The 23,945-nt window shown below is 43.5% G+C and overlaps 1 protein-coding gene across 3 annotated transcripts in view; it reads right to left on the reverse strand.

Annotated features, from left to right (window-relative positions):
* BACH1 (BTB domain and CNC homolog 1) overlaps positions 1-23,177 on the reverse strand; it is a 60,570-nt gene extending 37,393 nt beyond the window's left edge. For all 3 annotated transcript variants that reach the window (XM_025281838.3, XM_025281830.3, XM_025281818.3), the window contains exon 1: positions 23,059-23,177. The gene's annotated coding sequence lies outside the window, so the exon portion shown is untranslated. The remainder of the gene's footprint in view (positions 1-23,058) is intronic.
* Positions 23,178-23,945: the final 768 nt, after the last annotated feature.

Raw genomic sequence — 23,945 nt, forward strand, 5'->3', positions numbered from 1 at the left:
CAAAGAATACGAAAACACCAACTATAAAACAAACACACCCTCATGTTCAATGAAGCATTATTTATCATAGCCAAGATGTGAAAATAACATAAATGCCTATCAACGGATGAATGGATAAAGATATGATGTACATTTACACTACTTCACCATAAAAAAATGAAATCTTCCAATTTTGACAGTATAACGTTAAGTGAAATAAGTCAGATGGAGACAGATAACTATTGTGTAATCCTTACTCATATATGGAGTCTAAAGAAAACAAACAAAACAAAATAAAATTCATATACACAGAGACTAGACTGCTGGTTACTAGAGGGGAACGGGCTTCCTGGTGGCTCAGACGGTAAAGAATCAGCCTGCAGTGCAGGAGACACGGGTTCAATCCCTGGGTCAGGAAGATCCTCTGGAGAAGGAAATGGCAACTCATTCCTGTATTCTTGCCTGGAGAATTCCATGAACAGAGGAGCCAGGCGGGCTGCAGGGCATGCGGTCGCAAAGAATCAAATGCCACCGAGCAACTAACACTTTCACTTTTACTTACTAGAAGGCAACAGGGTTCAGGATGAGTAAAATAGACGAAAGGCGTCAACTGTATGCGTGGTGATGAATGGTAACATTTGGTGGTTATGACTTTGTAATGTATACAGATGTGGAATTGTAATGGTGAACACCTGAAGGTTATACATATATAATTGGTATATAATGTTTATATACCAATTTTACCTGAATTAAAAAAAAAAAAAAAACTATACTGAAAGACACTGAAGAACACAGAATAAACGGAGAGGGACTTTGACCTAAAACAAGCGAGGCGCAGTCCCCACAGAGCTGCTGTCCGCCCACATGCAATCCAGCCATTGCATGTTGCTCCAACTAGTCTGTTCACTACTCGCCTCAAGAGAGAGTTTATTTTTGGCTCAGTCCCCTGCTCAGGCAGTTCTGGCTGACAGGCTACCTCATAAATTCATGGCCAGCTTACAGCTTTGGACCGTATGCCAACACCAAGTTCCAACAGCTGCAGCTGAGAGAAGCTAGAAAATCAGGGAGTCAAACAGCCACCTGGGACGATGCCTCTTAAAAGGCTCAGGTCTCCCTTTAAGTGGACTGACCTGACTCCTCCCAGAAACCTGGGCCTCGTCCCTGAGACCTCCCACGCTCGGCCCTGGGGTCCAGTCTCCCCCCAAGCCCTGGTGCCTCTGTCCCTTGCAGCTAAGACCCACCTGTGTCCATCTGTCCTGCCACAACTCCAGTCCAAGCCACACTGGCTCTTGCCTAGACAAATGCTGTTTATCCTCTTGCAAGGCCTCACAAGCTCACACATGTACAAATATAATTATGTAAATAAAAAGTGACACAAATATTCACAGAGCAATATTTTATCCTTACTAGTGCAACATAGTCTAATTTCTACTCTATTAGAAAAAAAAATCCAGTTGTGATCCACTCAAATTTTAAGAACCAATAATGGACCATGACCTCACACACTGAAAACATAAGACCACTGGCTACCAGAACAGGGTCTAAGCAGGTTGCCAGGGCCTTGCTGGGTTGGGTCTTGGTTTCAAACAAGGTTAACAACAGCACCTCACTGGGTTGTTGTGGGGTTTACGTGAAGACGATTAGGGTAAAGGGTTGAGCACAGTGTCTGGCCCAAAGCCAACAAATTTTAAATATTAGTGGCTGTTAATGATGATAATAATAAAAATAACAAAAGCCTCAGTCCTCCGAATCCCCTCATGATCCCCTCCAATTTATTCCCCTCCATCAAAGTTATAGCTCCCTTGCTAAAAACCCCACAATGTCTTCCAAATTCCTTATGATCAATTCTAAATCCTTAGTATGTCCTCCAGACCTGCATGGTCGGGTTGCCCATTAATCCAGCCTTGCCTCAAAGCCTTCGTCTCCCTCTCTCGCTGTTCTCCAGCCTGACCATCCTTCCTTCCCACTCCACAAGCACCAAGCTCCTTCCAGCCTCAGGACCTCTGCACATGCTGTCCCCACCCCCTGGACTTCTACTCTTCAGCCGGCCAACTCCTCACCTGTTAGGTCTCAGCTTAAATGTCAACACCTTGCCTGACCTGTTCTCTGCCACAGCTCAAGCTTGTAACAGAGTACCTGGCCCAATGCAGGTACCTGCTTCTGAATGAATGACGGCATTTTTAGTATAAACCCAAAATGCAGATCGTCTAACTTCATCTTCCAGACACAGCACAGTCAGCCACTCCAACACACAGAGGAACAATGCGCTGAGCCAAGTACTCAGAAAAAAGTCCTTGGATAGCTTTTCCAGAGTCAGAAATACAATTACCCAACCCTGGCCTCACTAGTGTGGAGCCCTACATCAAGTTATTCTGAAATTCAAATTCAACTTTCCTCATTCTGAAAACCATCTAGGTGGTCAGTAATCTATTTTTACCAAGTAACATTAACTAAGGAATGACTAAATTAGCTAAGAATGGCACACTCAGTCACCTTCTGACATTTTTCAAACATAAACAGTAAGCTATAACATCCCCACCGAGTCTTCCGGGCCTAAATTTCTGTGAATTTATTAACTCCAAATTTAGATTCCTATGTTACACCTGAATTTTTCTATGTTCTTAGAAATAGAAACCATTGTTGTAATTCAAAACAAAGGTTCACTGACCTGAGCAAATTGCTGATTCATTCTGTAATGCTGATAAAGGATGAAGAGGCATTTTAAAGCTTCCTGCATCTCAATTTGGAAATAACTTCTGCTCTCTGCTCAGTACACAATTTAAATTTTAAGTCACTTCTTGATATTTTGCTTTCCAAGTCATTTTTTTTTAATGAAACAAATTCCTGTGGCTTTACCACATTTTAATAACTTTAAGGTAATTTATCTAAAAAAAATATACAAACTTTTAAAATCCTGAGGTGAATATTCCATCATGGAAGCAGATCTATAATGCTTCAGAACAGAAATTCAGAATGAAGATGAAGTTCCCTGTGCACAAAAGAGCTAGACTTTATTCACTTCAGTGCAAAGTCTCACAACTTGGTTGTTTAATTCTCAGTGTAGAAGGGCATGGGAAGTAACCTAACACCAAGGACTCATAAGAGAGAAGGACCATCATCCAAACATCCTTCATCTTTCACTTGAGGATGACAAATGTTCTTTCTACAAGTGCCTACCTGTGCCATACAGCAGACTGGTGCCCTGAAAACACACACAAAAAAGACAGTCCATACATTTAAGAAGAATATAGCCTGGAAATGTTTGAAAATGATACCTTGGAGTGAAAGATATGACAATGATCACTATAATCAACTTACACAGGAATGTGGGCAGTTCCTAAAGGTATCTGCAGTAAGACTTCAAATAAAAACTACTTTCTGGTCAATTCTCATTTAACCATAATGTTCAATTAATTGGAAGGGGAATATAGGAAAAGGAGGCAGCAAAGGATGAGATGCTTAAATAGCACCACTGACTCAAAGCCATGAATTTGAGGAAACTCTGGGAGACAGTGAAGGACAGAGGAGCCTGGCATGCTGCAGTCCTTGGGGTCACAAAGAGTCAGACATGCCTTACAGACTCAAGGACAACAACAAAGGAAGAAAGAACATAGGAAATCCAAGTTTCAGAACCAAAAGAAGAGCAGCAGATTCTTCTGTTATATCCTCTTACTACAACAAATGTAAGAAACAATGAAGCCTCTGATGTGTGTAACATGTGTGGCAGCTATTTGATTGTTAATGGGACTGTTATATCTCGATGGAGTATAACTACGTTTTAAAAACAAGAACCAGCAACTAGAATTGGCTCATACCAATACGGTGTATTTACTGAATTATGTATTGTCTACAATGCACTTGTCACTCACTATTTTATTTACCAACTTAGAGGCAGGATTTACACTGAATGAACTCAATGAGTTTTAAATTTAAAATACAGAATTCAGTGAGTTTTGATACTTGTATGTGTGGATGAAACCACCACCACAATCAGGATACATTTCCATCCTTCTCAAAATTCCATATGCCTTTTTGAGGTCTCTCCTTCCCTGGTCCCCTGGTCCCAGGTAACCAATGATTTGCTTTACGTCACTGTTGATCAGTGTGCATTTTCCATGATTTTTGTGTAAACAGAATAACACATACTATCTACGTAAAGAGAATGTACTCTGGCCTTCGGTTTCTTTCGCTCAGTTTAATGACAATCAGGATGCGTACATTCGATGTTTGGGTTCTTTATTGCTGAACAGTATTCCATTATATGTACACACCACCATATGTTTATCCATTTAACTGTGGATGCACTATTGTAATAAAGACGTGTGCTTGTGTGCTAAATCACTTCAGTCGTGGCTGACTCTTTGCCACCCCACGGGCGGTAGCCCACCAGGCTCCTCTGTCCATGGGACTCTCCAGGCAAGAATACTGGAGTGGGTTGTCCTACTCTCCTCCAGGGGATCTTCCCGACCCAGGGATCGAACCTGTGTCTGATACGTCTACCTGCACTGGCCAGCAAGTTCTTTACCACTAGCACCGCCTGTGAAACCCGTAATAAAGATGTACTGTTTCCAGTTTGGGGGTTGCTCTAATAAAGCTTCAGGGAACATCTTCACAGACGTATACTTTATTTCTCTTGGGTAACTAAATACCTAGGAGTGGTGAAGCTGAGTGATATGGTGCTGCTGCTGCTGAGTCGCTTCAGTCATGTCCGACTCTGCGTGACCCCACAGACGGCAGCCCACCAGGCTCCCCCATCCCTGGGATTCTCCAGGCAAGAACACTGGAGTAGGTTGCCATTTCCTTCTCCAGTGCATGAAAGTGAAAAGTGAAAGTGAAGTTGCTCAGTCGTGTCCGACTCAGCAACCCCATGGACTGCAGCCCACCAGGCTCCTCCGTCCATGGGATTCTCCAGGCAAGAGTACTGGAGTGGGTCGCCATTGCCTTCTCCTGAGTGATATGGTGAGTTTCTGTTTAACTTCTTAGAAACTGCTAAACACTTTTCCAAAGTAATTGTATCCTTTTCTTGCTACCAGCAGTGTGTGGGAACTCCAGGTGCTCCACGTTCTCACCAACCTTGGTAATGTCAGTCTTTTTAATCTTAGCTATCCTAACATATACAGTGGTACAGCAGGAGACGGTGAAGGACAGGGAAGCCTGGCCTGCTGCAGCCCACGGGGCTGCAAAGAGTCGAACACGACTGGACAATTCAACAGCAGCGCTGTGGCTTTAGTTTGCATTTCTTGATGGCTAATCATGTTGAGCATCTCTATATATGCTTGTTAGCCATCTGTATATCTTCTTCTGTGAAATGTCTGTCCAATTATTCTGTCCATTTTTAACTGGACTATCTTCTTCTCGAGTTGAAAGGGCCAGCAGAATTTTGATCAAGATAGCAGTGAATCTAAACACCAATTTTGGGAGAACTGCCATCTAACAAACCGAGTCTTCTGAGGCATGAACATGGCATATCTCCCCATTTACTTAGGTCTTCCTTAATTCTCTCAGCATTATTCTGAAGTTTCTTAGGAAAGAGATCTTGTACTCTTTTGTTAAACTTATTCTTAAGTATTTTGGTTTTTGTTTTTTTTTATATAGTTACTATAAACGGACTTGTTTGTTAAACTTCACTTTCTGGTTCTCTTCGATAGTATAGACATAAAATTGATGTTTTTAAATGTTAACCTTGAATTCTCCACAACCGTACTTCATTTATTAGATCTGTTTCTTTGTAGATTCCTTAGTATTTCTATGTACACAATCATGTCATCTGCATAGAGATAGTTTTACTTCTTTCCATCTTTACACTTTTTCACCCTTACTGCAATGATTTGGTAGTGAGAGTAGTGAGAAAGGGCATCCTTGCCTTATTTCCCTTTAAAGAAAGTGTTCCGTATTTCATCATGAAATATGACATTAACTATGGTTTTTCTAAGATAGGCAACTGATGGGCAGAAAGGGAGGTGCAGTAGTTACTATGCCACTTAACTTAGGACTCCTGTAAGATACTCAAAGGGAAAATGAAAAGAAAAAGCAGAGTGAAAACTTCCAACAGTTCCCCCTGAGGAGTAAAATTCCCAAATTCACTCAGCCTCTTCCAAGGGGCTTCGTTCCTACACCACTTTCAAAGTATCTGCCCCAGACATCTGTAAGACTGCACAACCAGGGACTAGAGATCAGTCATCAGAGGGCACAGCTAAGACTAACGCTCTCAGAACTTTGCACATATGGTCGCTGTCTGCTCTAGAGATCAGCAGAGGTGGACAGCACGGAACAGTATTCTATAACTGGAGGACAACCCTGCCAGTGGGCCAACTGCGTACCTCTAACAATTCCTTTTTTTAGAGGGAGGGGGAGAAGGGACAAGAATAGTACGTTACATTGTTGTTCTTCAGTCGCTTAGTTCTGTCCGACTGCTGGGAGGATCAAATGAAATAATATACCTAATGCCCTTAGGAGCACCTGACACATACCAGTGTTCCGTAATTGTTAGTGATTATTTGAATTTGATGTTAGAAGTGTTTTTGTAAACATAAAAGATCCTGAATAGCCAAAGCAACCTTGAAAAAGAAAAACAGAGCTGGAGCAGTCAGGCTCCCGGACTTCAGACTACACTACAAAGCTACAGTATTCAATGCGGTACAGTACAGGCACAAAAAAAGAAATATAGATCAATGGAACAGGAGCAAAAACACAGAAATAAACCATGCACCTATGGTCAATTAATCTAAGACAAAGCAGACAGAAGAAAGAGTCTCTTCAGTAAGTGGTGCTAGGAAAACTGAACAGCTCAATGTAAAATTAACTTAGAACATTTTCTAACACCATACACAAAAATAAATGCAAAATGGATTAAAGACCTAAATTTAAGAATGGATACTATAAAACTCCGAGGAAAACACAAGCAGAACACCCTTTGACAAAAATTAGAGCATATCTTTTTTAATTCATCTCCCAGAGTAATGGAAATTTAAAAAAAAAAAAAAAAACAAGACCTAATGAAAGTTAAAAGCTTTTGCACTGCAAAGGAAACGTTAAACAAAATGAAAAGACAATCTACGAATGGGAAAAAACATTGCAAATGATGCAACCAACAAGGGATTAGTCTCCAAAACACACAAACAGTTCATACAGCTTAATAACAAAAACACGAACAACCCAATCAAAAAAACAGGCAGAAGACCTAACAGACATTTCTCCAAAGAAGACAAACAGATGCCCAAGAGGCACATGAAAAGATGCTCAACATTACAAATGATTAAAGAGAAATGCAAATCAAAACTATAATAGGTATCACCTCACACTAGTCAGAAGAGCCATCATCAAAAAAATCTACAAATGATAAATGCTGAAGAGAGTGTGGAGAAAAAGGAACCCTCCTTCAGTGTTGGTGGGAATGTAAATTCATATGGTCACTGTGGAGAACAGTATGGGGGTTCCTTAAAAAGCTAAAAACAGAGCTATGATACAATCCGACAATCTTTTTCCCAGAGAAAACCATAATTTAAAGACATATATGCAGCCCAACGTTCACCACAGCACTACTTTCAACAACCAAGACACTGAAGCAACCTAAATATCCATCGGCAGATAAATGGATAAAGATGTGGTATATATATGTGTACACACACACACACACACACACACTGGAATATTACTCAGCCTTAAAAAGTGAATGAAATAATACCATTTACAACAAGTATGAACCTAAATAGTATCATACTAAGTAAGCCAGACAAATGTCATATGATATCACTTATATGTGGAATTTTAAAATAAAGATACACATAAATTTACATTAAAATAGAAATAGACCCATAGACATATAAAACAAACATGCTTACAAAAGGGGAAAGGAGGGGCAGGGAGAGGGATAACTTAGGAGTTTGAGATTAACATATACACATTACTACACAGAAAACCAACCAGGATGTACTATATAGCACAGGGTGCTGTACTCAAAATTCTCAAATAATCTATAAAAAAAAATAATAATAATCTGAATGTGTGTGTGTGTGTATCTGAATCACTTTGCTACATACCTGAAACTAACACAACATTGTAAATCAACTATATTTCACTAAAAAATAAATGTTTTTGAGTGGCATCGAGTGACTTTGAAACTGTAAGGAGAGAAATGTAATAGCATGTTACTTAGCTTTCCAGTGTTCAATATTGACACAGGTATAATAACAAGAACACTGCTAACTGGTTTTCATTTTTCAGAACAAATAATGGGAGACTTAATCATGGTTATTAAATGAAATGTAATTATTGACCTTGACAAATAAAGGGGACAGGGTGAGAGATAGAATCAGACAGAACCCAAAGGAAAAGCAGTATTTCTTTATGACGTATACTGAGTCAAAAGATACTGCCTTAAATACTGTTATCTGCAAACAGATAACATCTTAGGTTCATAAATATAATGAGGGCATAAACAAACTAGAAACAGAGGTAACCACCAAAGAACATTAAATAGCAGAAACGGGTAAAGATGAATATTATCTCTGAAGCCAAACTAGGTGTGTGATAGATGAGACTGCTTTACGATAAATCTATTGTTTTTAAATCAAAAACATGTAATACTTTGTAAAAACATGAACCTAAAAGATGTTTAAACAGACAATAAACAAAATAAAAAAAAACAGTGAAACTCAGTTAAAGTCTAAACTGCTGATAACTTAGCTGTGAGTCTTATTGCAACTTTTTAAAGATTCCTCAAACAGAAAAGGAATTTGATAAAGAGAAAAATCTATCTTTAACCAAAATCTTAGATTACTTTGACAAAACTAGGAGATAGTCAGGGAAGAAAAATATAATAAGATTTCTTCTTATTTGGGAACAATGTTATACATACTGTTTAATATTCCATATTGACAAAGATATTAATTCAAATAGATTCTTTAAAAATTTAAGGGCATCCTTCAGGGAAACAAGCTGTTAAACTGCCTAACTGACTCACTGGAAGAAACCCTGATGCTGGGAAAGACTGAAGACAGGAGAGGAAGGGGATGACAGAGGATGAGATGGTTGGAGGGCATCACTGACTCGACGGACATGAGTTTGAGCGAGCTCTGGGAGTTGGTGATGGACAGGGAAGCCTGGCGTGCTGCAGTCCATGGGTCGCAAAGAGTCGGACACGACTGAGCGACTGAACTGAGAGCACTGATTCTCTGAAAGCTGTTTTATTTCTGCCAAGAAAACCACTCACATAACAAAATTTGGCAGCTGCTTTTGATAACACTGATGATTTAAACCACGAGCTGATTCTTTAAGGAGACCAATAAAATTGACAACCTTCTGCAGTCTCACCAAGGAAAATTGTGAGAAAAAGAGGAATACACAACATTTCCATTGTTATACAAAAATACTGCAGTGGCTCTTAAAATTTCTTGAGCCTCCACACATCCTTCGAACCACAGTAAAATTTACTGCTCTCCTTTATAGTGCTGCTGTGCTGTGGTCAGTTGTGTCCGACTCGTTGCGACTCCACGGACTAGAGCACCCCAGGCTGCTCTGTCTACGAGATTTCTCTGGTAAGCCTATGCGAGTGGGTTGTCATTTACTTCTCCAGGGGATCTTCCCAACCCAGAGATCAAACCTGCATCTCTTGCATCTCCTGCATTAGCAGGTGGAGTCTTTACCACTGCACCACCTGGGGAGCAGGCCTTTATGGTAAAATTCCTCAAAAAAAAAAAAAAAAAGAAAAACTATTTATAGTCACACTGTCTCCCAACTCTTCCCTCTCTCTCTTCATTTGAGCCCACTAAAATCAAGCCTTCTCCCCTCCACTCCCTGGGAATTACTCTGTGAGGATCAGGGGCCTTCACATCGCCAAATGGGAAATTTTGAGTCTTCTCAGATAGCATCTTAGCAACACTGACCAGGTTGATCATTCCCTCCCTGAAATCCTTTCTTCACTTGGCTTCCTGGATACCATGGCCTTATGATTTACTGCCTCACAAGCACCCCTTTGTCAACCTGGTGGATTCCCCCTCTCCTCCAGAGCTCTAAGTGCTGGGGAACCAGGACTTGGTCCTCCCATCGCTCCTTCTCTTTGTAACACTCCCTACGAGAATTCATCCAGACCCACAGAGCAGACACGATCATTGATGGACTTGGTGTATACTTTCATATTTACATTTGGTCTAATCTCGCCTATTCTCAAACTCTGTACGCACGTATCCAACCGCATGCTCAAATTACTACCTGTATGTGTCTAGCAGACATCTCACATTGAACATGTCCACAAACCTTGGTTCCTCGACCTCCAGCTAGGATATACATCAAAATATTAACAATGGTTACATTTAGGTAATTTTTCCTTGTTTCTGCCTTCAAATTCTTAACTATAAACACATATTACTTTAGAATCAGAAAAATGTTCAGACAACAAACTATAAACAAAAATATGTGCCTTCAGAAAAAAAAGGCAGTTCCATTTCAGTTGTCTTTAGGGCTCCCAAGGAATGTCAGTTATTTTTTTCCCCCTTTATAATGGATATTTTCTCCAGTCATCAGTAGATACAGATTTATCACTGACCGGAAAATTCATGGGTAACTCTAAAACACTGTTTTAAATCAGGCTCCATTGATATCTTCACAGTAATTACAAAATAATTAAATTTCATAGAAATTTTAAAAGATGCTTTGATGTGGGAAAAGACCTTGTTACAGGAAAATAAGAAGAAAAGATCCATCAAGTCCAGTCTAGCTCTGTGAATACAGGCAAATGTGCGTCCTTGTGACTTAAGCGGGGAGTCCCCGCCCTACGTGTGTCCCAAAGGTCTTTGAAAAAGATAAAGTATTACACACAAAATACAAAGAATTATGAAATGCATAAGAAAATCAATTTTAGCACCACCAGCAGCATGATATTGGAAAGAACAAGTAGTGGGATATAATTAAGGTAATGCAGATATTTCCAACAGCGTTATCTCTAAGATCTTAACCTCACCCTACAGGTTCCCCATAAGGAAAACAACACCAACACTTACATCAAGGGCCGAATGGTTGGCTGCTTTTAACAGCACAGTGCCTGGCATAAGACTTATCGTTATTATGCCCAACTTTATGCAAGTGACCAAAAGAAAACTACATTTTCCAAGGTTCTACAAACCCAAAAAGTTAAGCTACAAAACACAGCGATTCCGGAACCTCTAAAAATGAAAGTATGAGTAAGCCTACTAGTGATCTCAACAAGATAAAAACAAAGTACTAAGATTACACAAGTCTGCTCAAGAGAATGGATAATCTTATAGACCCAAAGAATTGCCAACTAAAAGATGACACTCATCCAATACAACACACTTCCGTTACAGATGAGGAAACTGAAGTCCCGAGACGGTAGTATCTTAAGGTTAAAAAGGTCTTCTTCAATGTAATTGAAATATTAACATTTCAATTCATATTACATGATCTAAATAGTGATGCTGTGTTGAGGACAAGGGTAAAAGTGAGGAGGAAGAAAACAAAGAATAGAGGGAAATGCCTCAAGTGTCCTCTGCATGTAATGAGAACGTTAGACAAAGATTAAAAGGACATTTAGGGAGTAGACATTTCCCCTTGTTACGCAGTATTCGGTTTATTAATTTCTGATCAACACTTCTTGAATCACATAGATTAAAAATCTCATAGATCATTAAAAAGAATCTGACACTAAACTAGGCTGAACTTAAACCAAAGTCAAGTTATACCCAATGAAATATCCATAGAAATTTAAAAGAAGGACACAGTGCTGGAGATATTTCACCAAAAGTTACTTTCAATACAGAATAATAAGTGTTCCTGTCCTACATTCATAATGAAATATTCACGGCATTTGTTTTCAAGCTGCAAAAATTACAGCCGTGATTTACATTATTTCTAATTGCCTAGAGGAAGTGAAAACCTTAAAACTAGACCTCGGTCAGAATGACCTTCTGTAGGTCTAAGACTTGAGAAATATACTATGCAAAGCAACTGAAAACACAAGCAAACCACGGAAAAGGGGCCCTTGAAATTCCCAACCGCTCCAGAAACACCTTCTCATCCCGACTCCTAATAAACCTGAGTCAAAACAAACAAACAAACAGATTAAGAGGAAAAAACATTAAGTAACAATGTTAATTATATAAGGCAACAGTTACAGTAGGTCTTCCCTGGTGGCTCAGTCCATAAAGAATCTGCCTGCAATGCAGGAGACCCAGGTTCAATCACTGGGTAGGGAAGATCCTTTGGAGAAGGGAATGGCTACCCACTCTTGCTTGGAAAATTCCATGGACAGAGGAGCCTGGCGGGCTGCAGTTCACAGGGTCACAAGAGTCCGACACAACTTAGCAACTACCAGCACCAACCACCACTGCAGCTGCAGTAGAGCAATTATAATATGAATCACAGATACGAAACTTTCTAATTTTAGTAGAGGAACTAAATTGAAATGCTTTATTGAAAGATAACCTAATCCACTAAGCCCTGGTAGGCAGTACAGTGCTAGGTATCTCAATAAACATAGCTACAACTAAAATTTTAAAATCTGTTTCTCATTATTGATGTTAACTTGGAAGTCAAAATTACCATCTCTAAAATGGAAAATATCAAGCTGTAGGCTTTCCATCTAGCCTTCAAAGAGCTAGTTTCCAACACATAATCCCAAGATTTAGTCAGCTAAGTTAATATTAATTTGAGGCCTATTTTTAAAAAAGCTAAAATATTCCTCAGTTCAAATATTATTTGAGGAACAACTGACTAGGCAAATACTATTGTTTTTCATCTGAGATGGAAAGTGTTTCGGCAGTACCGTCTTTCTAAATTCTACCCAAAAAAGTAATACCCTTTCAGAAGCCTCCCCTAACCATCTATCACAGCTATTCATTATTCTCGATTAGGAAAAAAAAAAAAACCTATTAACAATTACTCTCTATTTGATGAATTCACAACACTAAGTGTTTCTTTACTTCTGCTGTTTGTTTGCCCTTCCTATGGGAAGGGCTGTGCTGTGCGCTGTGCTTAGTTGCTCAGTCGTGTCTCTTTGCGACCCCATAGACTGTAGCCCACCAGGCTCCTCTGTCCATGCGGATTCTCCAGGCAAGAGTACTGGAGTGGGCTGCCATTTCCTTCTCCAGGGGATCTTCCTAACCCAGGATCAAACCCAGGTCTCTCACATTGCAGATGGATTCTTTACCATCTGAGCCACCAGGGAAGCCCAAACAAAGCACCAAAAATGGGGACTGAGAAGAAGGAACAAGAAGGAAACCAAGTCCTCTGAACACACATCAGAGTGCTGTGAGCAGTTTAGAGTGTAACAGAAACACTGCAAAACTGAAGTGGAATTATTTTTGAAGTCTGAAAAGTATGGCAAACAAGCTAACCACAGGACAGCTTTCCCTCCGACAAGAATGAGTGTGTAAAGAGGGACTGACAGATCTGTTTGTATCCCAGATTCAAGGACATGGGTTCCAAAGGGTCCTGGCCAATCCAGGCAATGAACCAACTACCCAAGCTGGACTAGCCTCACCACTCACAGCCACAGACATCACCCTAACCCTACAGAGGCCGAGAGAGAGTGGTTCCTCTTGGGTTAGATACAATCGGAAGCTACAAGATACACTTATGTATTCTCCTTTCCCTGCAAGCAGGAGGAGGATCACAGAGAACTGTAGAACTGTTCAGAGGACCGAAAGAAATATATTCCTTCTACACCTAATTTTTGGGGTAGAATGGGCAAATTTTCACAACTTAAAAAGTTAAAAGTTTAACGTGATTTAAAATCACGTTAAAATAAAACATTTATATGTGATCTGATGGTAAAAATAATACTTGATCATCGTAGGAAATAAGAGGGGGAAAAAATCACCTAAAACCCCAAATCCAAAGATAACCACATATTCTCTCTCTACTCAGAAGTATGTGTCTACAGAGTAGCAATGACATCTATATGCTGCTGCTGCTAAGTCACTTCAGTCGTGTCTGACTCTGTGTGACCCCACAGATGGCAGCCCACCAGGCTCCGCCATCCCTGGGATTCTCCAGGCGAGGACACTGGAGTGGGTTGCCATTTCCTTCTCCAATGCATGAAAGTGAAAAGTGAAAGTGAAGTCGCTCAGTCGTGTCCGACCCTCAGCGACCCCATGGACTGCAGCCCACCAGGCTCCTCCATCCATAGGATTTTCCAGGCAAGAGTACTGGAGTGGGGTGCCATTGCCTTCTCTATATGCTACCACGTGTAATACAGATAGCTAGTGGGAAGCTGCTGTGTAACACAGGGAGCTCAGCTCGGTGCTCTGCAATGACCTAGAGGGGTGGATTGGTGGGGCCTGGGGGAGGGGGTAGGCTTAAGAGGTAAAGGATGTATGTGTACATACAGCTGATTCACTTTGCTGTCCAGCAGAAATACACTCCAATTGTAAAGCAAATATACTCCAATTAAAAAAAAAAAGTACCCGTCTGCCTGTAGTGTTGGCGTAAGTAGCAGGCAAGCACGACCCTGCGGGCCATCCAGCTATCATTCGCCCCCCTCGTTTTCTAACCAAATCCTGACTGTGCCTACAAGTCTACTCCACCTGAGGCCATGCGTTTCTGGGGAACAAACCCTAGTCCCAACCTAAGACGGATCACAATCCATTTCAGCCAGTCACTGTGGTCCCCCTTCCCTTGACACTGACTTGTTTAGACATAAACTTATGCAACGCTGACTCAACAGAGGAGAGGCTGGGGTGGCATCTACTATGAGGTCTTTGGAAAAGGCTTTTATCACTGATAGAGAGACATCACAGAAAAAAAAAAGGCTTCTTCCAAGAAACTTAGTCATACTTACGTGTACACTTGAACTTGTGGCAGTCATCTTGCAACCATAAGAGGAACTAGCCGTGGGCAAAATAAACACATATCCTGCATTTTCAACTTTTTCGCACTGACATTACTTTTAAAAACATACACACACAGACACATCTTTCTGACCCAACCTCCCCCTACTAAAACCGCTCTCTCTTCTCTACTCTTCTCAAAAAAGCTATCAAAACAAGCTGTTTCCTCCCCTAAACTATGCACTCATCATTGACATTTCTAGACTTTTTAAATTTCCCAAACCTTAAGCTTCTTCTACCCTACGTTTTCAAGGCACATTTGACATGTTGCTATTTTGACAATGAACACACGCTACTAGTAATGGTTTGCCCTGCAGATTATAATCTCTGAAAACACTGCCAATATCTAGAAAAGTTCCTGGCATATAAAGCACAAATATTTGTTTCATAAATGAAATGGAAATCCAATGCTAACAAACAGGCATATCCCGAATGTTGAAATGAGTGTAGCAACCCTACGATCTACAAGCACAAGAATATGCCTTTGTGTGTGTTAAGCTGGGAAGAACAAATGCACAGGAAGACAAGAGAGCAAAGTGCCTTGAAACCTGAAGACACAATTCTTCTTTACTCTCCAGGAATCAGAGGGCTGGTCAGAGTTAACTCAGTAGCAGACGGGAGGGTGTTTCCACACCCTGAGATACCATTGGTATTTCAGAACCAATGGCGGGAATGCGTGCCAGGATCTGGGCGACTCTGCCACTGCTGCCAACCTGCGCCAGGGAGGAAGGGGCATCCCAGCCCTCCCGGGGCCTGGAGCTGGCGACGCATCTGACCAGTGACAACCGGCACACCTCCAAGGCCAACCGTGCATGTGCGCGCGTGCGCGCGCGCGCACACACACACACACACACCCCCCAAAGAAATACATTTAGAGCTTAAACTGTACTTGCAACAGTCCAAGAGACAAGGAAGCAGGCAAAGTTAGTGGCAGTTCCAGATTCAGCCCTACCCAGCACTTCCTTTGGTATGACAACTAGGAATGAAGGGATGTAAGCAAAGAACTCTACTCAGTTAAGCAAAAATGCTTTTCTACTTCAAAAGTCACTTCCGAGTGTGAAAGAACTGACTAAAAGAGCAATGGTTTTTTCTTACTTCCCTTTCTTATTTTATTAGTAAATCCTATCTAGAGGAGAGTCCTGGGCCATGCTGGGAACACTCCTCAGAAAAACAGTAAAGAGACACTAGATATTTTTCAATAGTCATGTATGGATGTGAGAGCTGGACCATAAAGAAGGCTGAGCACCAAAGAATTGATGCTTTTGAACTGTGGTACTGGAGAAGACTCTTGAGAGTCCCTTGGACTGCAAGGAGATCAAATCACTCGATCCTAAAGGAAATCAATCCTGAATATTCATTGGAGGGACTGATGCTGAAGCTGAAGTTCCAATACTTTGGCCACCTGATGCAAAGAGCCAACTCATCGGAAAAGACCCTGATGCTGGGCAAGACTGAAGGCAAAAGGAGAAGGGGATGACAGAGGATGAGATGGTTGGATGGCATCACCGATTCAATGGACATGAGTTTAAGCAAGCTCCAGGAGATGGTAAAGGACAGGGAAGCCTGATGTGCTACAGTCCATGGGGTCGCAAAGAGCTGGACACAGCTGAGACTGAACAACAAGATACTTTGAAAATGAAAAGTGTCTTGGGCCAAGATCTGACAACCATGGTTTATAATACAGTTCAGTGCAAAATACTAATGAAATCAGTGATGAAATTACAAATGAAATTACTAATCTTACCAAACCCCACTTACTCCAAAAAAACAACCTAATCATTGAAACCTAATCAATTCATTGAAAGACTAATAAATCTTTTATTGCTGCCCATTTTATAGCAAACTCTCTGAAGGACAAGTACATCTCCTCACTGATTTAACTGACTTCCAAAAGACGTTGGCACACTTTAGAGGAGAATAAGGTATTAAGGATATGAAGATAGCAGCAAGTAGGAAGTGAAGTGGATGGGTCGTACCATTCCAACAAGGTCCTAGAAGGTCACCTCCTTAGGCAAAAACATCTCCCTTGGGAATCCTACAGGCTGATCAGTCAGTAAAAAGAGAGATCAGTGTGTGTGTTGAGGAAGAGGGAGGCAGAAGGAGAAGGCAAGACATTCCCTATATGCATACCATGGTTAGTCTATAACCTTAGAGGTGGGATACTGCCAATGTCCAGGAAACAAACAAATGGAAAAAATGACCCCACCATATAAAGCACTTTTTAATGTAATTTGACTTTAACGGGGGATGGGGAAATGGAGTGCAACTGACCACGATGACTAAGATCCAATCTAAGAAATGACAAAGTAAAAATGACTTTACCAGATAGTACCTGGGGGACTGTTATTTCCTTACAAAAATATCCTTTGATTACTAAGTTTCCTAAGCCATTAAGAAAATGACTTACGTTTATTTTTTAAAAGGCCGTGACTTGCACAGAGCTTCAGCTGCATGGAGGTACCATTCTCTAAACGGTGTCAGGACTGAGAAAGGAGCCAGCAGCCTGCTGACTCCATGGCATGCCCGCTGTGCTTCTAGGACAGTCATTAACAACCAAAATCCTGGCAGCCGCTCTGTCTTTGTTCCTTATATTTGCTTGGGGACAATTTTTATGATGCTATTAATATTCTCTAAACTGGCCCTGATCCTCAATAACACAAAGGATCGGTTCTAGAGGAGTGATCATATTAAAGGAGAATAGTACCCAGACAACCCAAATTATCTTTTGCCCAATCTAATCCTAAGTCTATTACAAGGACAAAGAAGTCACAAGATAAATTTTCTTTCTATCTTAGGAGATGAACTAAAAGAATGATTTAAATCCAGCTGCTTCCTCAATCCTCACACCCATGATGGGAACAGAAAGCAGAATTCTCAATGATCGAGAATTTTAATTTGGTACACATTTCAAGTAACTTAAGAGTGCAGCAAACACTGTTTTCTCTTTCACTCTTTCGAAAATTCCCAATTTCCAAAGCACAGAACTAAAATGAATCCACATTATACCACCAATGCAGCATCTGACAGTTTACTGAACACACACAGCCAAACCACATTCAATGTTCCAAGGAGATAAAATAGAAGACATATATCATTATCAGAAAGAAACTGACACACTCTAATCAAAAGGATGGTCAAAACCCTTGACATGACCTTTCTGAACTAATAGATGCAAGAAGCTATGTGCTAAATACATCCACTGTTCATCATGGATACCTCTCTACATTAATACAGGGACGTCATTTTGTAAAAAGTACACCACCTAGATGTAACTGGCAGGTAAATTTACACTGAAAATGTTCACGACATACAAGCCGTAAATGAGAATCAATATTAATAAATCAGTTCTGTCTTGATATTAATAAGCAGGAAGAGACCGGACAGGTTACTAACCTGCCGGACCACAGCATCCTCAACCATAAGGGGAGGAATAAATAGATTAGATGCAGGATGGCAGGTGTCTTCATTTATTAAAAAGCCAATTCCAATTAACTGTAATAACAGCCTCTAGAGCATTTGGCTGAGACTGTTTAATCGGCTGATCCCTTTAATAAAAAGCCATGTCCTGTGCTCCTTGCCCTCAGAAGTGGTCTCTGTTTGAGATGCTGCTAGTGATTTGTCAGGATGTTCACTTGAGTTGTTTTCCCAGTAGCAGCCATGTGCAGCACACCCACGCGCTTCTCTTCACTCTCTCCTCTGATCAATGGTTGAAAGCAGCTCAAGGAGGCGACAAGACAGGACTGTAACCAAGTATTTCAATGAACTAAAGAACAAACAATCACAACCAACCACACTGATGTTTAATGTGGAGCCAGCACTGTTCTACACTTAACACATATCAACGTACCTAATCCGCAACCACCTCTATGACGCAGATTATAGTATCATCAATCATTTTACAGATGAGAAAAGGAGACACGACTAAATGAAGTAACCTGTCTGAGGCTTCACGGCAGGTAAGTAACGGAGCAAGAACTTGACCTTCAGCAGTCTGGCTTTAGGTGACTCACTGTCAGTAACTCTGCTTACTGCTTCTCTGTCAACTGAACAGTGATCAGACACACCACTTCAGTTCTGTCAATACTATGGCAGCCAGAAGCCCAGGTTTCACGGTGGGTGTACGGCTCTATTTTATCTGCAGTCATGAAACGTTTGCTTTCTCCAAGGGGCCTGGATCCAGGCTATTAGTGCTCAAACTACCCATACCTTGGGCTTGGGCAGATTACCTTATTTGGCATATTTTTTTTTTAATTAAAATAGTTTCATAAGTCATCCATTCCACCACATAAAATACACCATTTAGTAGTGCATGCGTGTACTAAGTCATGTCCAACTCTTTGTGACCCACGGACTGTACAGCTCTTCTGTCCATGCAGATTCTCTAGGCAAGAATACTGGAGCGGGTTGCGATTCCCCTCTCCAGGAAATCTTCCCAACCCAGGGATCAAACCTGCGTCTCTTATGTCTCCTATGTAGAAGCCTCAGGAAATCGAGTTTAGGGTTAGGACGATTCTCCCATTAACAGAACATTGGTCAGAAAGCTGGGAGGAAGAGATGATTCCTTAAACCTAAGTCTTGGAGAGGATCAGCATTGTGATGAGAATCTCTGACAACTGGCCATTTTAAGGGGTTTTGTGACCATTATTCTCAACATCATTTCTCACAGTACAGGAGTGCAAAAGGCATACGGCCTATAAGATTTTAACTGACTGGTAAATACTCACCATCCCCCAGCATGCCTAGAAGGCTGATTTTCTGAGTAAATCACATTCTCCTAAGGGGAGAAATGCCACTTTCCAAGTGATCTGCTCAATATGTAGTCTTCTTAATCCTTGTTAAAGGGGCCCCTTGTAAACTTGGCCCCCTAAAAATGCAGACTTTGAGGAATAACAGCACAGAGTAATTGTTCAAAGAATATGTTAAATACAAATTATACTCCAGTGTGCAGATTCTTTTCTGGTGGTCCCATTATACTCTTTCACTTATTACTACACTTCAGATCCTATCCATGAAACAAACCAACCTCCTGACTTGTCTCCAAATTCAAAATACATGGTATCATGCTGCTGCTGCTAAGTCGCTTCAGTCGTGTCCGACTCTGTGCGACCCCATAGACGGCAGCCCACAAGGCTCCCCCGTCCCTGGGATTCTCCAGGCAAGAACACTGGAGTGGGTTGCCATTGCCGTCTCCAATGCAGAAAAGTGAAAGTGAAGTCGCTGAGTCTTGTCTGAAGGTAATGGGCAACTCTGCATTTTTTGTTCTTCCCATTCTCAACATCAACAATGTAATGAAATGTACCCTCAAGCTTCTAAATCTTTAATATATGGGATTTAAAAAAAAAAACTACATGTGAGATAAAAATTTATATTAAGAACATCTGAAAGAATGATAGCTTCTAAGAGGAAATCACAAGTTTAAAAAAAAAAAAACCAAAAACTCTAGTTGTTGAAAGAGTACTATTGGCAGTGGTTAACAAACTATGTTCCCAATGGTGGGGGGGAATGCAAAAAATCTACGTTATAAAACATGCATGTACTACTGTTAGTCTGTATCTTGAAGATTAACGTCTTTCTTATTTTATAGAAGTGATGTTTTAAAAAAACCAAGGGCTTATTGTTTTCTTCCAAATGAATCATCTGGCACCCACCTTAGAAACCCAAATCCCTAAAAAATTCATGATTTCTAATCTCTTCTAGTTGCAAAAGTAAAGCTCCATTTTCCACTACAAAATATCTTAGATAAAAGCCCATCAAAAAGAAAAAAGATTCATTCTTGTGACCACAGATAAGGGCCAGCTGCTCCCAGTTCACATTCCCCATCCCTAAACTTTGTAGACAATAGGGACTGTATGCTTGGGTCTCGGGCGTTTTTTAAAGCAAGAAGTAATGATCCAACTTGGAAAGACACCAGCGTCATCACTCCTAAGACAATAAGACAGACAGCCATATGGTTTGCCTTCCATCAGTCAGCACTTTCTAGACTTGACCCAAAGAGACCTGTTAATTCCACCCACGTTCTCCTCTCCGCCACCAGAAACTACTACTGTGTGCCTGAAAAGCCACCGTCCATGAAAAACCAAGAGGCAGGCTCCTTTGGCGTTCTCCTAAAGAAATCTTTATGAAGAACAGAGTAAACGCGTTTTCTGAGATGTATACACCACACAACAGCAAAACCACAGGGAAACAAAAAAAAACCCTGAGTGCAGTAAGAGAAATGAATATTTCTGTTACAGTACTGTTGGGAGGTGACTCCTAGCTGCACATTTCTTCCTCTGTTTTAGCTCTCACTGGCACAAACTTCTCAGGCAGTAGGTCACGAGGCTGCTCTGTGTTTAAACACCACCTCAGCATTAGTTGGCCGCTTCCTAAGAGTGCTGGCACCTCACCCACTGATTACCTGCATCCACACACACACAACCCCAGCTTCAGGCCTCTGAGGCAACCCTTCTGGAGTGCTCCTTGGCCTTTTATAGTGGAGGCATGTGATGAGCGTACCGGCACCAGCTGTTTCTAATTACCTCTCCGGCTGGGGCGAATGACTCAGCAGCCCAACTTTCTTTTTAAGGAGTCATTTACCTTGCGAGCCAACCAACAAACTGAACAATGGTAAAGCACTTGACACGGCTCTAGGTTAAACAACAACAATCACGCACGATGCCAGGCTATCACTTAAACCAAGGCGGTCCTACAGCAGGCTGACACCAGGTGTCTCCCCCACCCCCAGCCCGCCCCGTCCCCAGGCTTCCCTAGTGGTTCAGACGGTAAAGAATCTGCCTTTAAAGTGGGAGACCCAGGTTCGATCCCTGGGTGAGGAAGATTCCCCTGGAGAAGGTAATGGCAACCCACTCCAGTATTCTTGCCTGGAGAATTCCACGGACAGAGGAGTCTGGCGGGCTACAGACCACGGGGTACAAGAGAGTTAGACAAGACTGAACGACTAACGTCTTTCTTTACTCCAAAGGCTGAAATAGGAAGCCTTTTCCAGTCCAGCCAGCCCTTGCACCACTACCCAAGACCAGGAAGAAGCCAGCCGGCCTCTTCCCACTTCTCTGCTTGACCATGTGAAGCGCTCAACCGCGCTCCGTCACTCGCACGCCCGGGTGTTTCCACCCCCTTTACCATTCGGAACTGCAGCCGGAAAGGCAAACCCCTCCTGGCTACAAGGAGTGTCAAAACACAGGAACCCAAGATCTAGCCCTCCACACCCGATACTGACAGAATTCTCCCCCAAAAGACAAGGCGTCCCTACAAAACAGCCTTTGTTCCTCCGAGCCTGACCTCGCAGCTTGTTCCCCCCCCGCCCCCGCCCCCACGCAATTTCTTCCACAATGACTACTACGCTCTACCTCGGAATCAGCCCGAACCCAACCCACACTTTGCACAAAAGCCTTTCTGCACGATTCTACTCAATGACACAAAACTGCCGCGCAAGGACGCGCAAGCGACGGCACTCGCCTGAAACACGCACCAAGCTGGCGTCTCTACGAGCAACACCCACTCTCACCCGACTGTGGGAGCCTTTGATTACAGCGTGCTGAGCAAAACTCCCAACAAAGAGAATGGGGGGGGGGGGGAGGGGATCCTGGGATCCCCTGGGGGCTCCCCCCCAAACCAGTCTTGGCGAAACCCAGCCAGCTCCTCAAGGTGGTGGTTGTGCTCCAGCCACCGACTCGGCCTTTCTGAGTCCGCGATCACAAGCGCCACCTACACCCTCCGGCTCTCTCCCACCAGGCTGGGCAGACGGGAGGCCGACAGCTCGCGGGCCGCGGCGGCCGAGGGTGGGCGGGAGAACAATACGGAGCCGGGCCGGCCGCGCGGGCGCTGCTGAGGTGTCACAGCCTGGCGCACCGCGCGCGGCATCAGGGCGGGGGTGAGGTGCGCCCGGGAGGCGGCGGAGGGCCCCCCCCCCCAAGCCCCGCGGCGCCGGGTAAAGTACAGAGCCGGCCCGTAAACAGCGGCGCTGGTGGCGGCGCTGGTGGCGGCGCGCGGGGCCGCTCGCCCCTTCCGGCGGACGCGGCCCCTTCCAGGAACCCGAGCCCGAGCCCGAGCCGCCCCGCGCGGGCCCCGCTCAGAGGCCCCCCGCGCCCGCCGCCCAGACCAGTGAGCCGCCGCCCCGAGTCCTCCCCTCCGCCGCCACCCCCAGACCCGCCCGAAGACCGCCGACGGCCCCGACCGCGCGCCTCCGCCACGCCGAACGCTCCCAGCGAACGGCGCCCGGGACGGGCGAGCCACTCACCACAGCCGAGGCGCGGCGCGGCCCGACTGACGGCGGCGAGCGAGCCCGACGGGCCGCGCGGGCAGCGATCAGGTGACTCACTCCCTCCCAGCGGCCAGCCGCCCCCTTCGCTCCCCACCCCTCCCTTCGCTCCTAAACCGCGGCTGCCACCGCCCCGCCCCCTCCCGGTCCCGAAGCCCCGCCCACCCACTTCACGAGGCCCCGCCCCGTAGGCCAACCCACGAGGCCCCGCCCCTCCCGCTCCTGCGCGCCTAAACCCCGCCCTCCCGAAAAGCCCGCCCTATACGCCGGCCGCGAATCCCGACTCTGCGGATGCCTGCAGCTCGCTCCCTGCTGCCAGAAGCCCACCCGACGGGAATGCAGGCAGGGACCGTACGCCGGTACCGGGCAGGGCAGGCTAGTGCAGGCGATGGTGTCTTTGCAACCTCCGCGGACGGCGCCCCTTTGCAGGCACAGCCCGCTGTCTGAACGAAAAAAAAAAAAAAACACCTGAGGACCATCATCTCCTTTCCTGCTTCAAGAGGAAAGGAAAAGCCTGATGGCCTGCTCGCTCGGAGTGTTGCCTGGACACCCGGAGTCGAGTGCCAGCGGACACCAGGAGGGGAAGACGAGCGCCGGCCCACGTCCCTCTCCCCAGACCAGACCCCATCAGAGGTAGCTTCTGGCAGCACGCTCCTCTGCCTTCTCCTGGGTGTGGCAGGGCGCCCAGGTTCGCAGGTATTTGAGCTTGCTGATAAAGACGCACAAATGCACCCAGGATTTTGTAGAAAGCTTCTGGCAGCCCTGGTGTCTGACAGTGAAAACAACAGCGTCGGCTAGCAGGTGTCCCCTTTACGCCGTGGCTGCCAGGAAACTTGGAAACGGGTTCAGTGCCCTAGCGGTGTCAG

The sequence above is a fragment of the Bubalus bubalis genome, chromosome 1 (assembly GCF_019923935.1).
Source record: "Bubalus bubalis isolate 160015118507 breed Murrah chromosome 1, NDDB_SH_1, whole genome shotgun sequence".
Taxonomy (NCBI): Eukaryota; Metazoa; Chordata; class Mammalia; order Artiodactyla; family Bovidae; genus Bubalus; species Bubalus bubalis.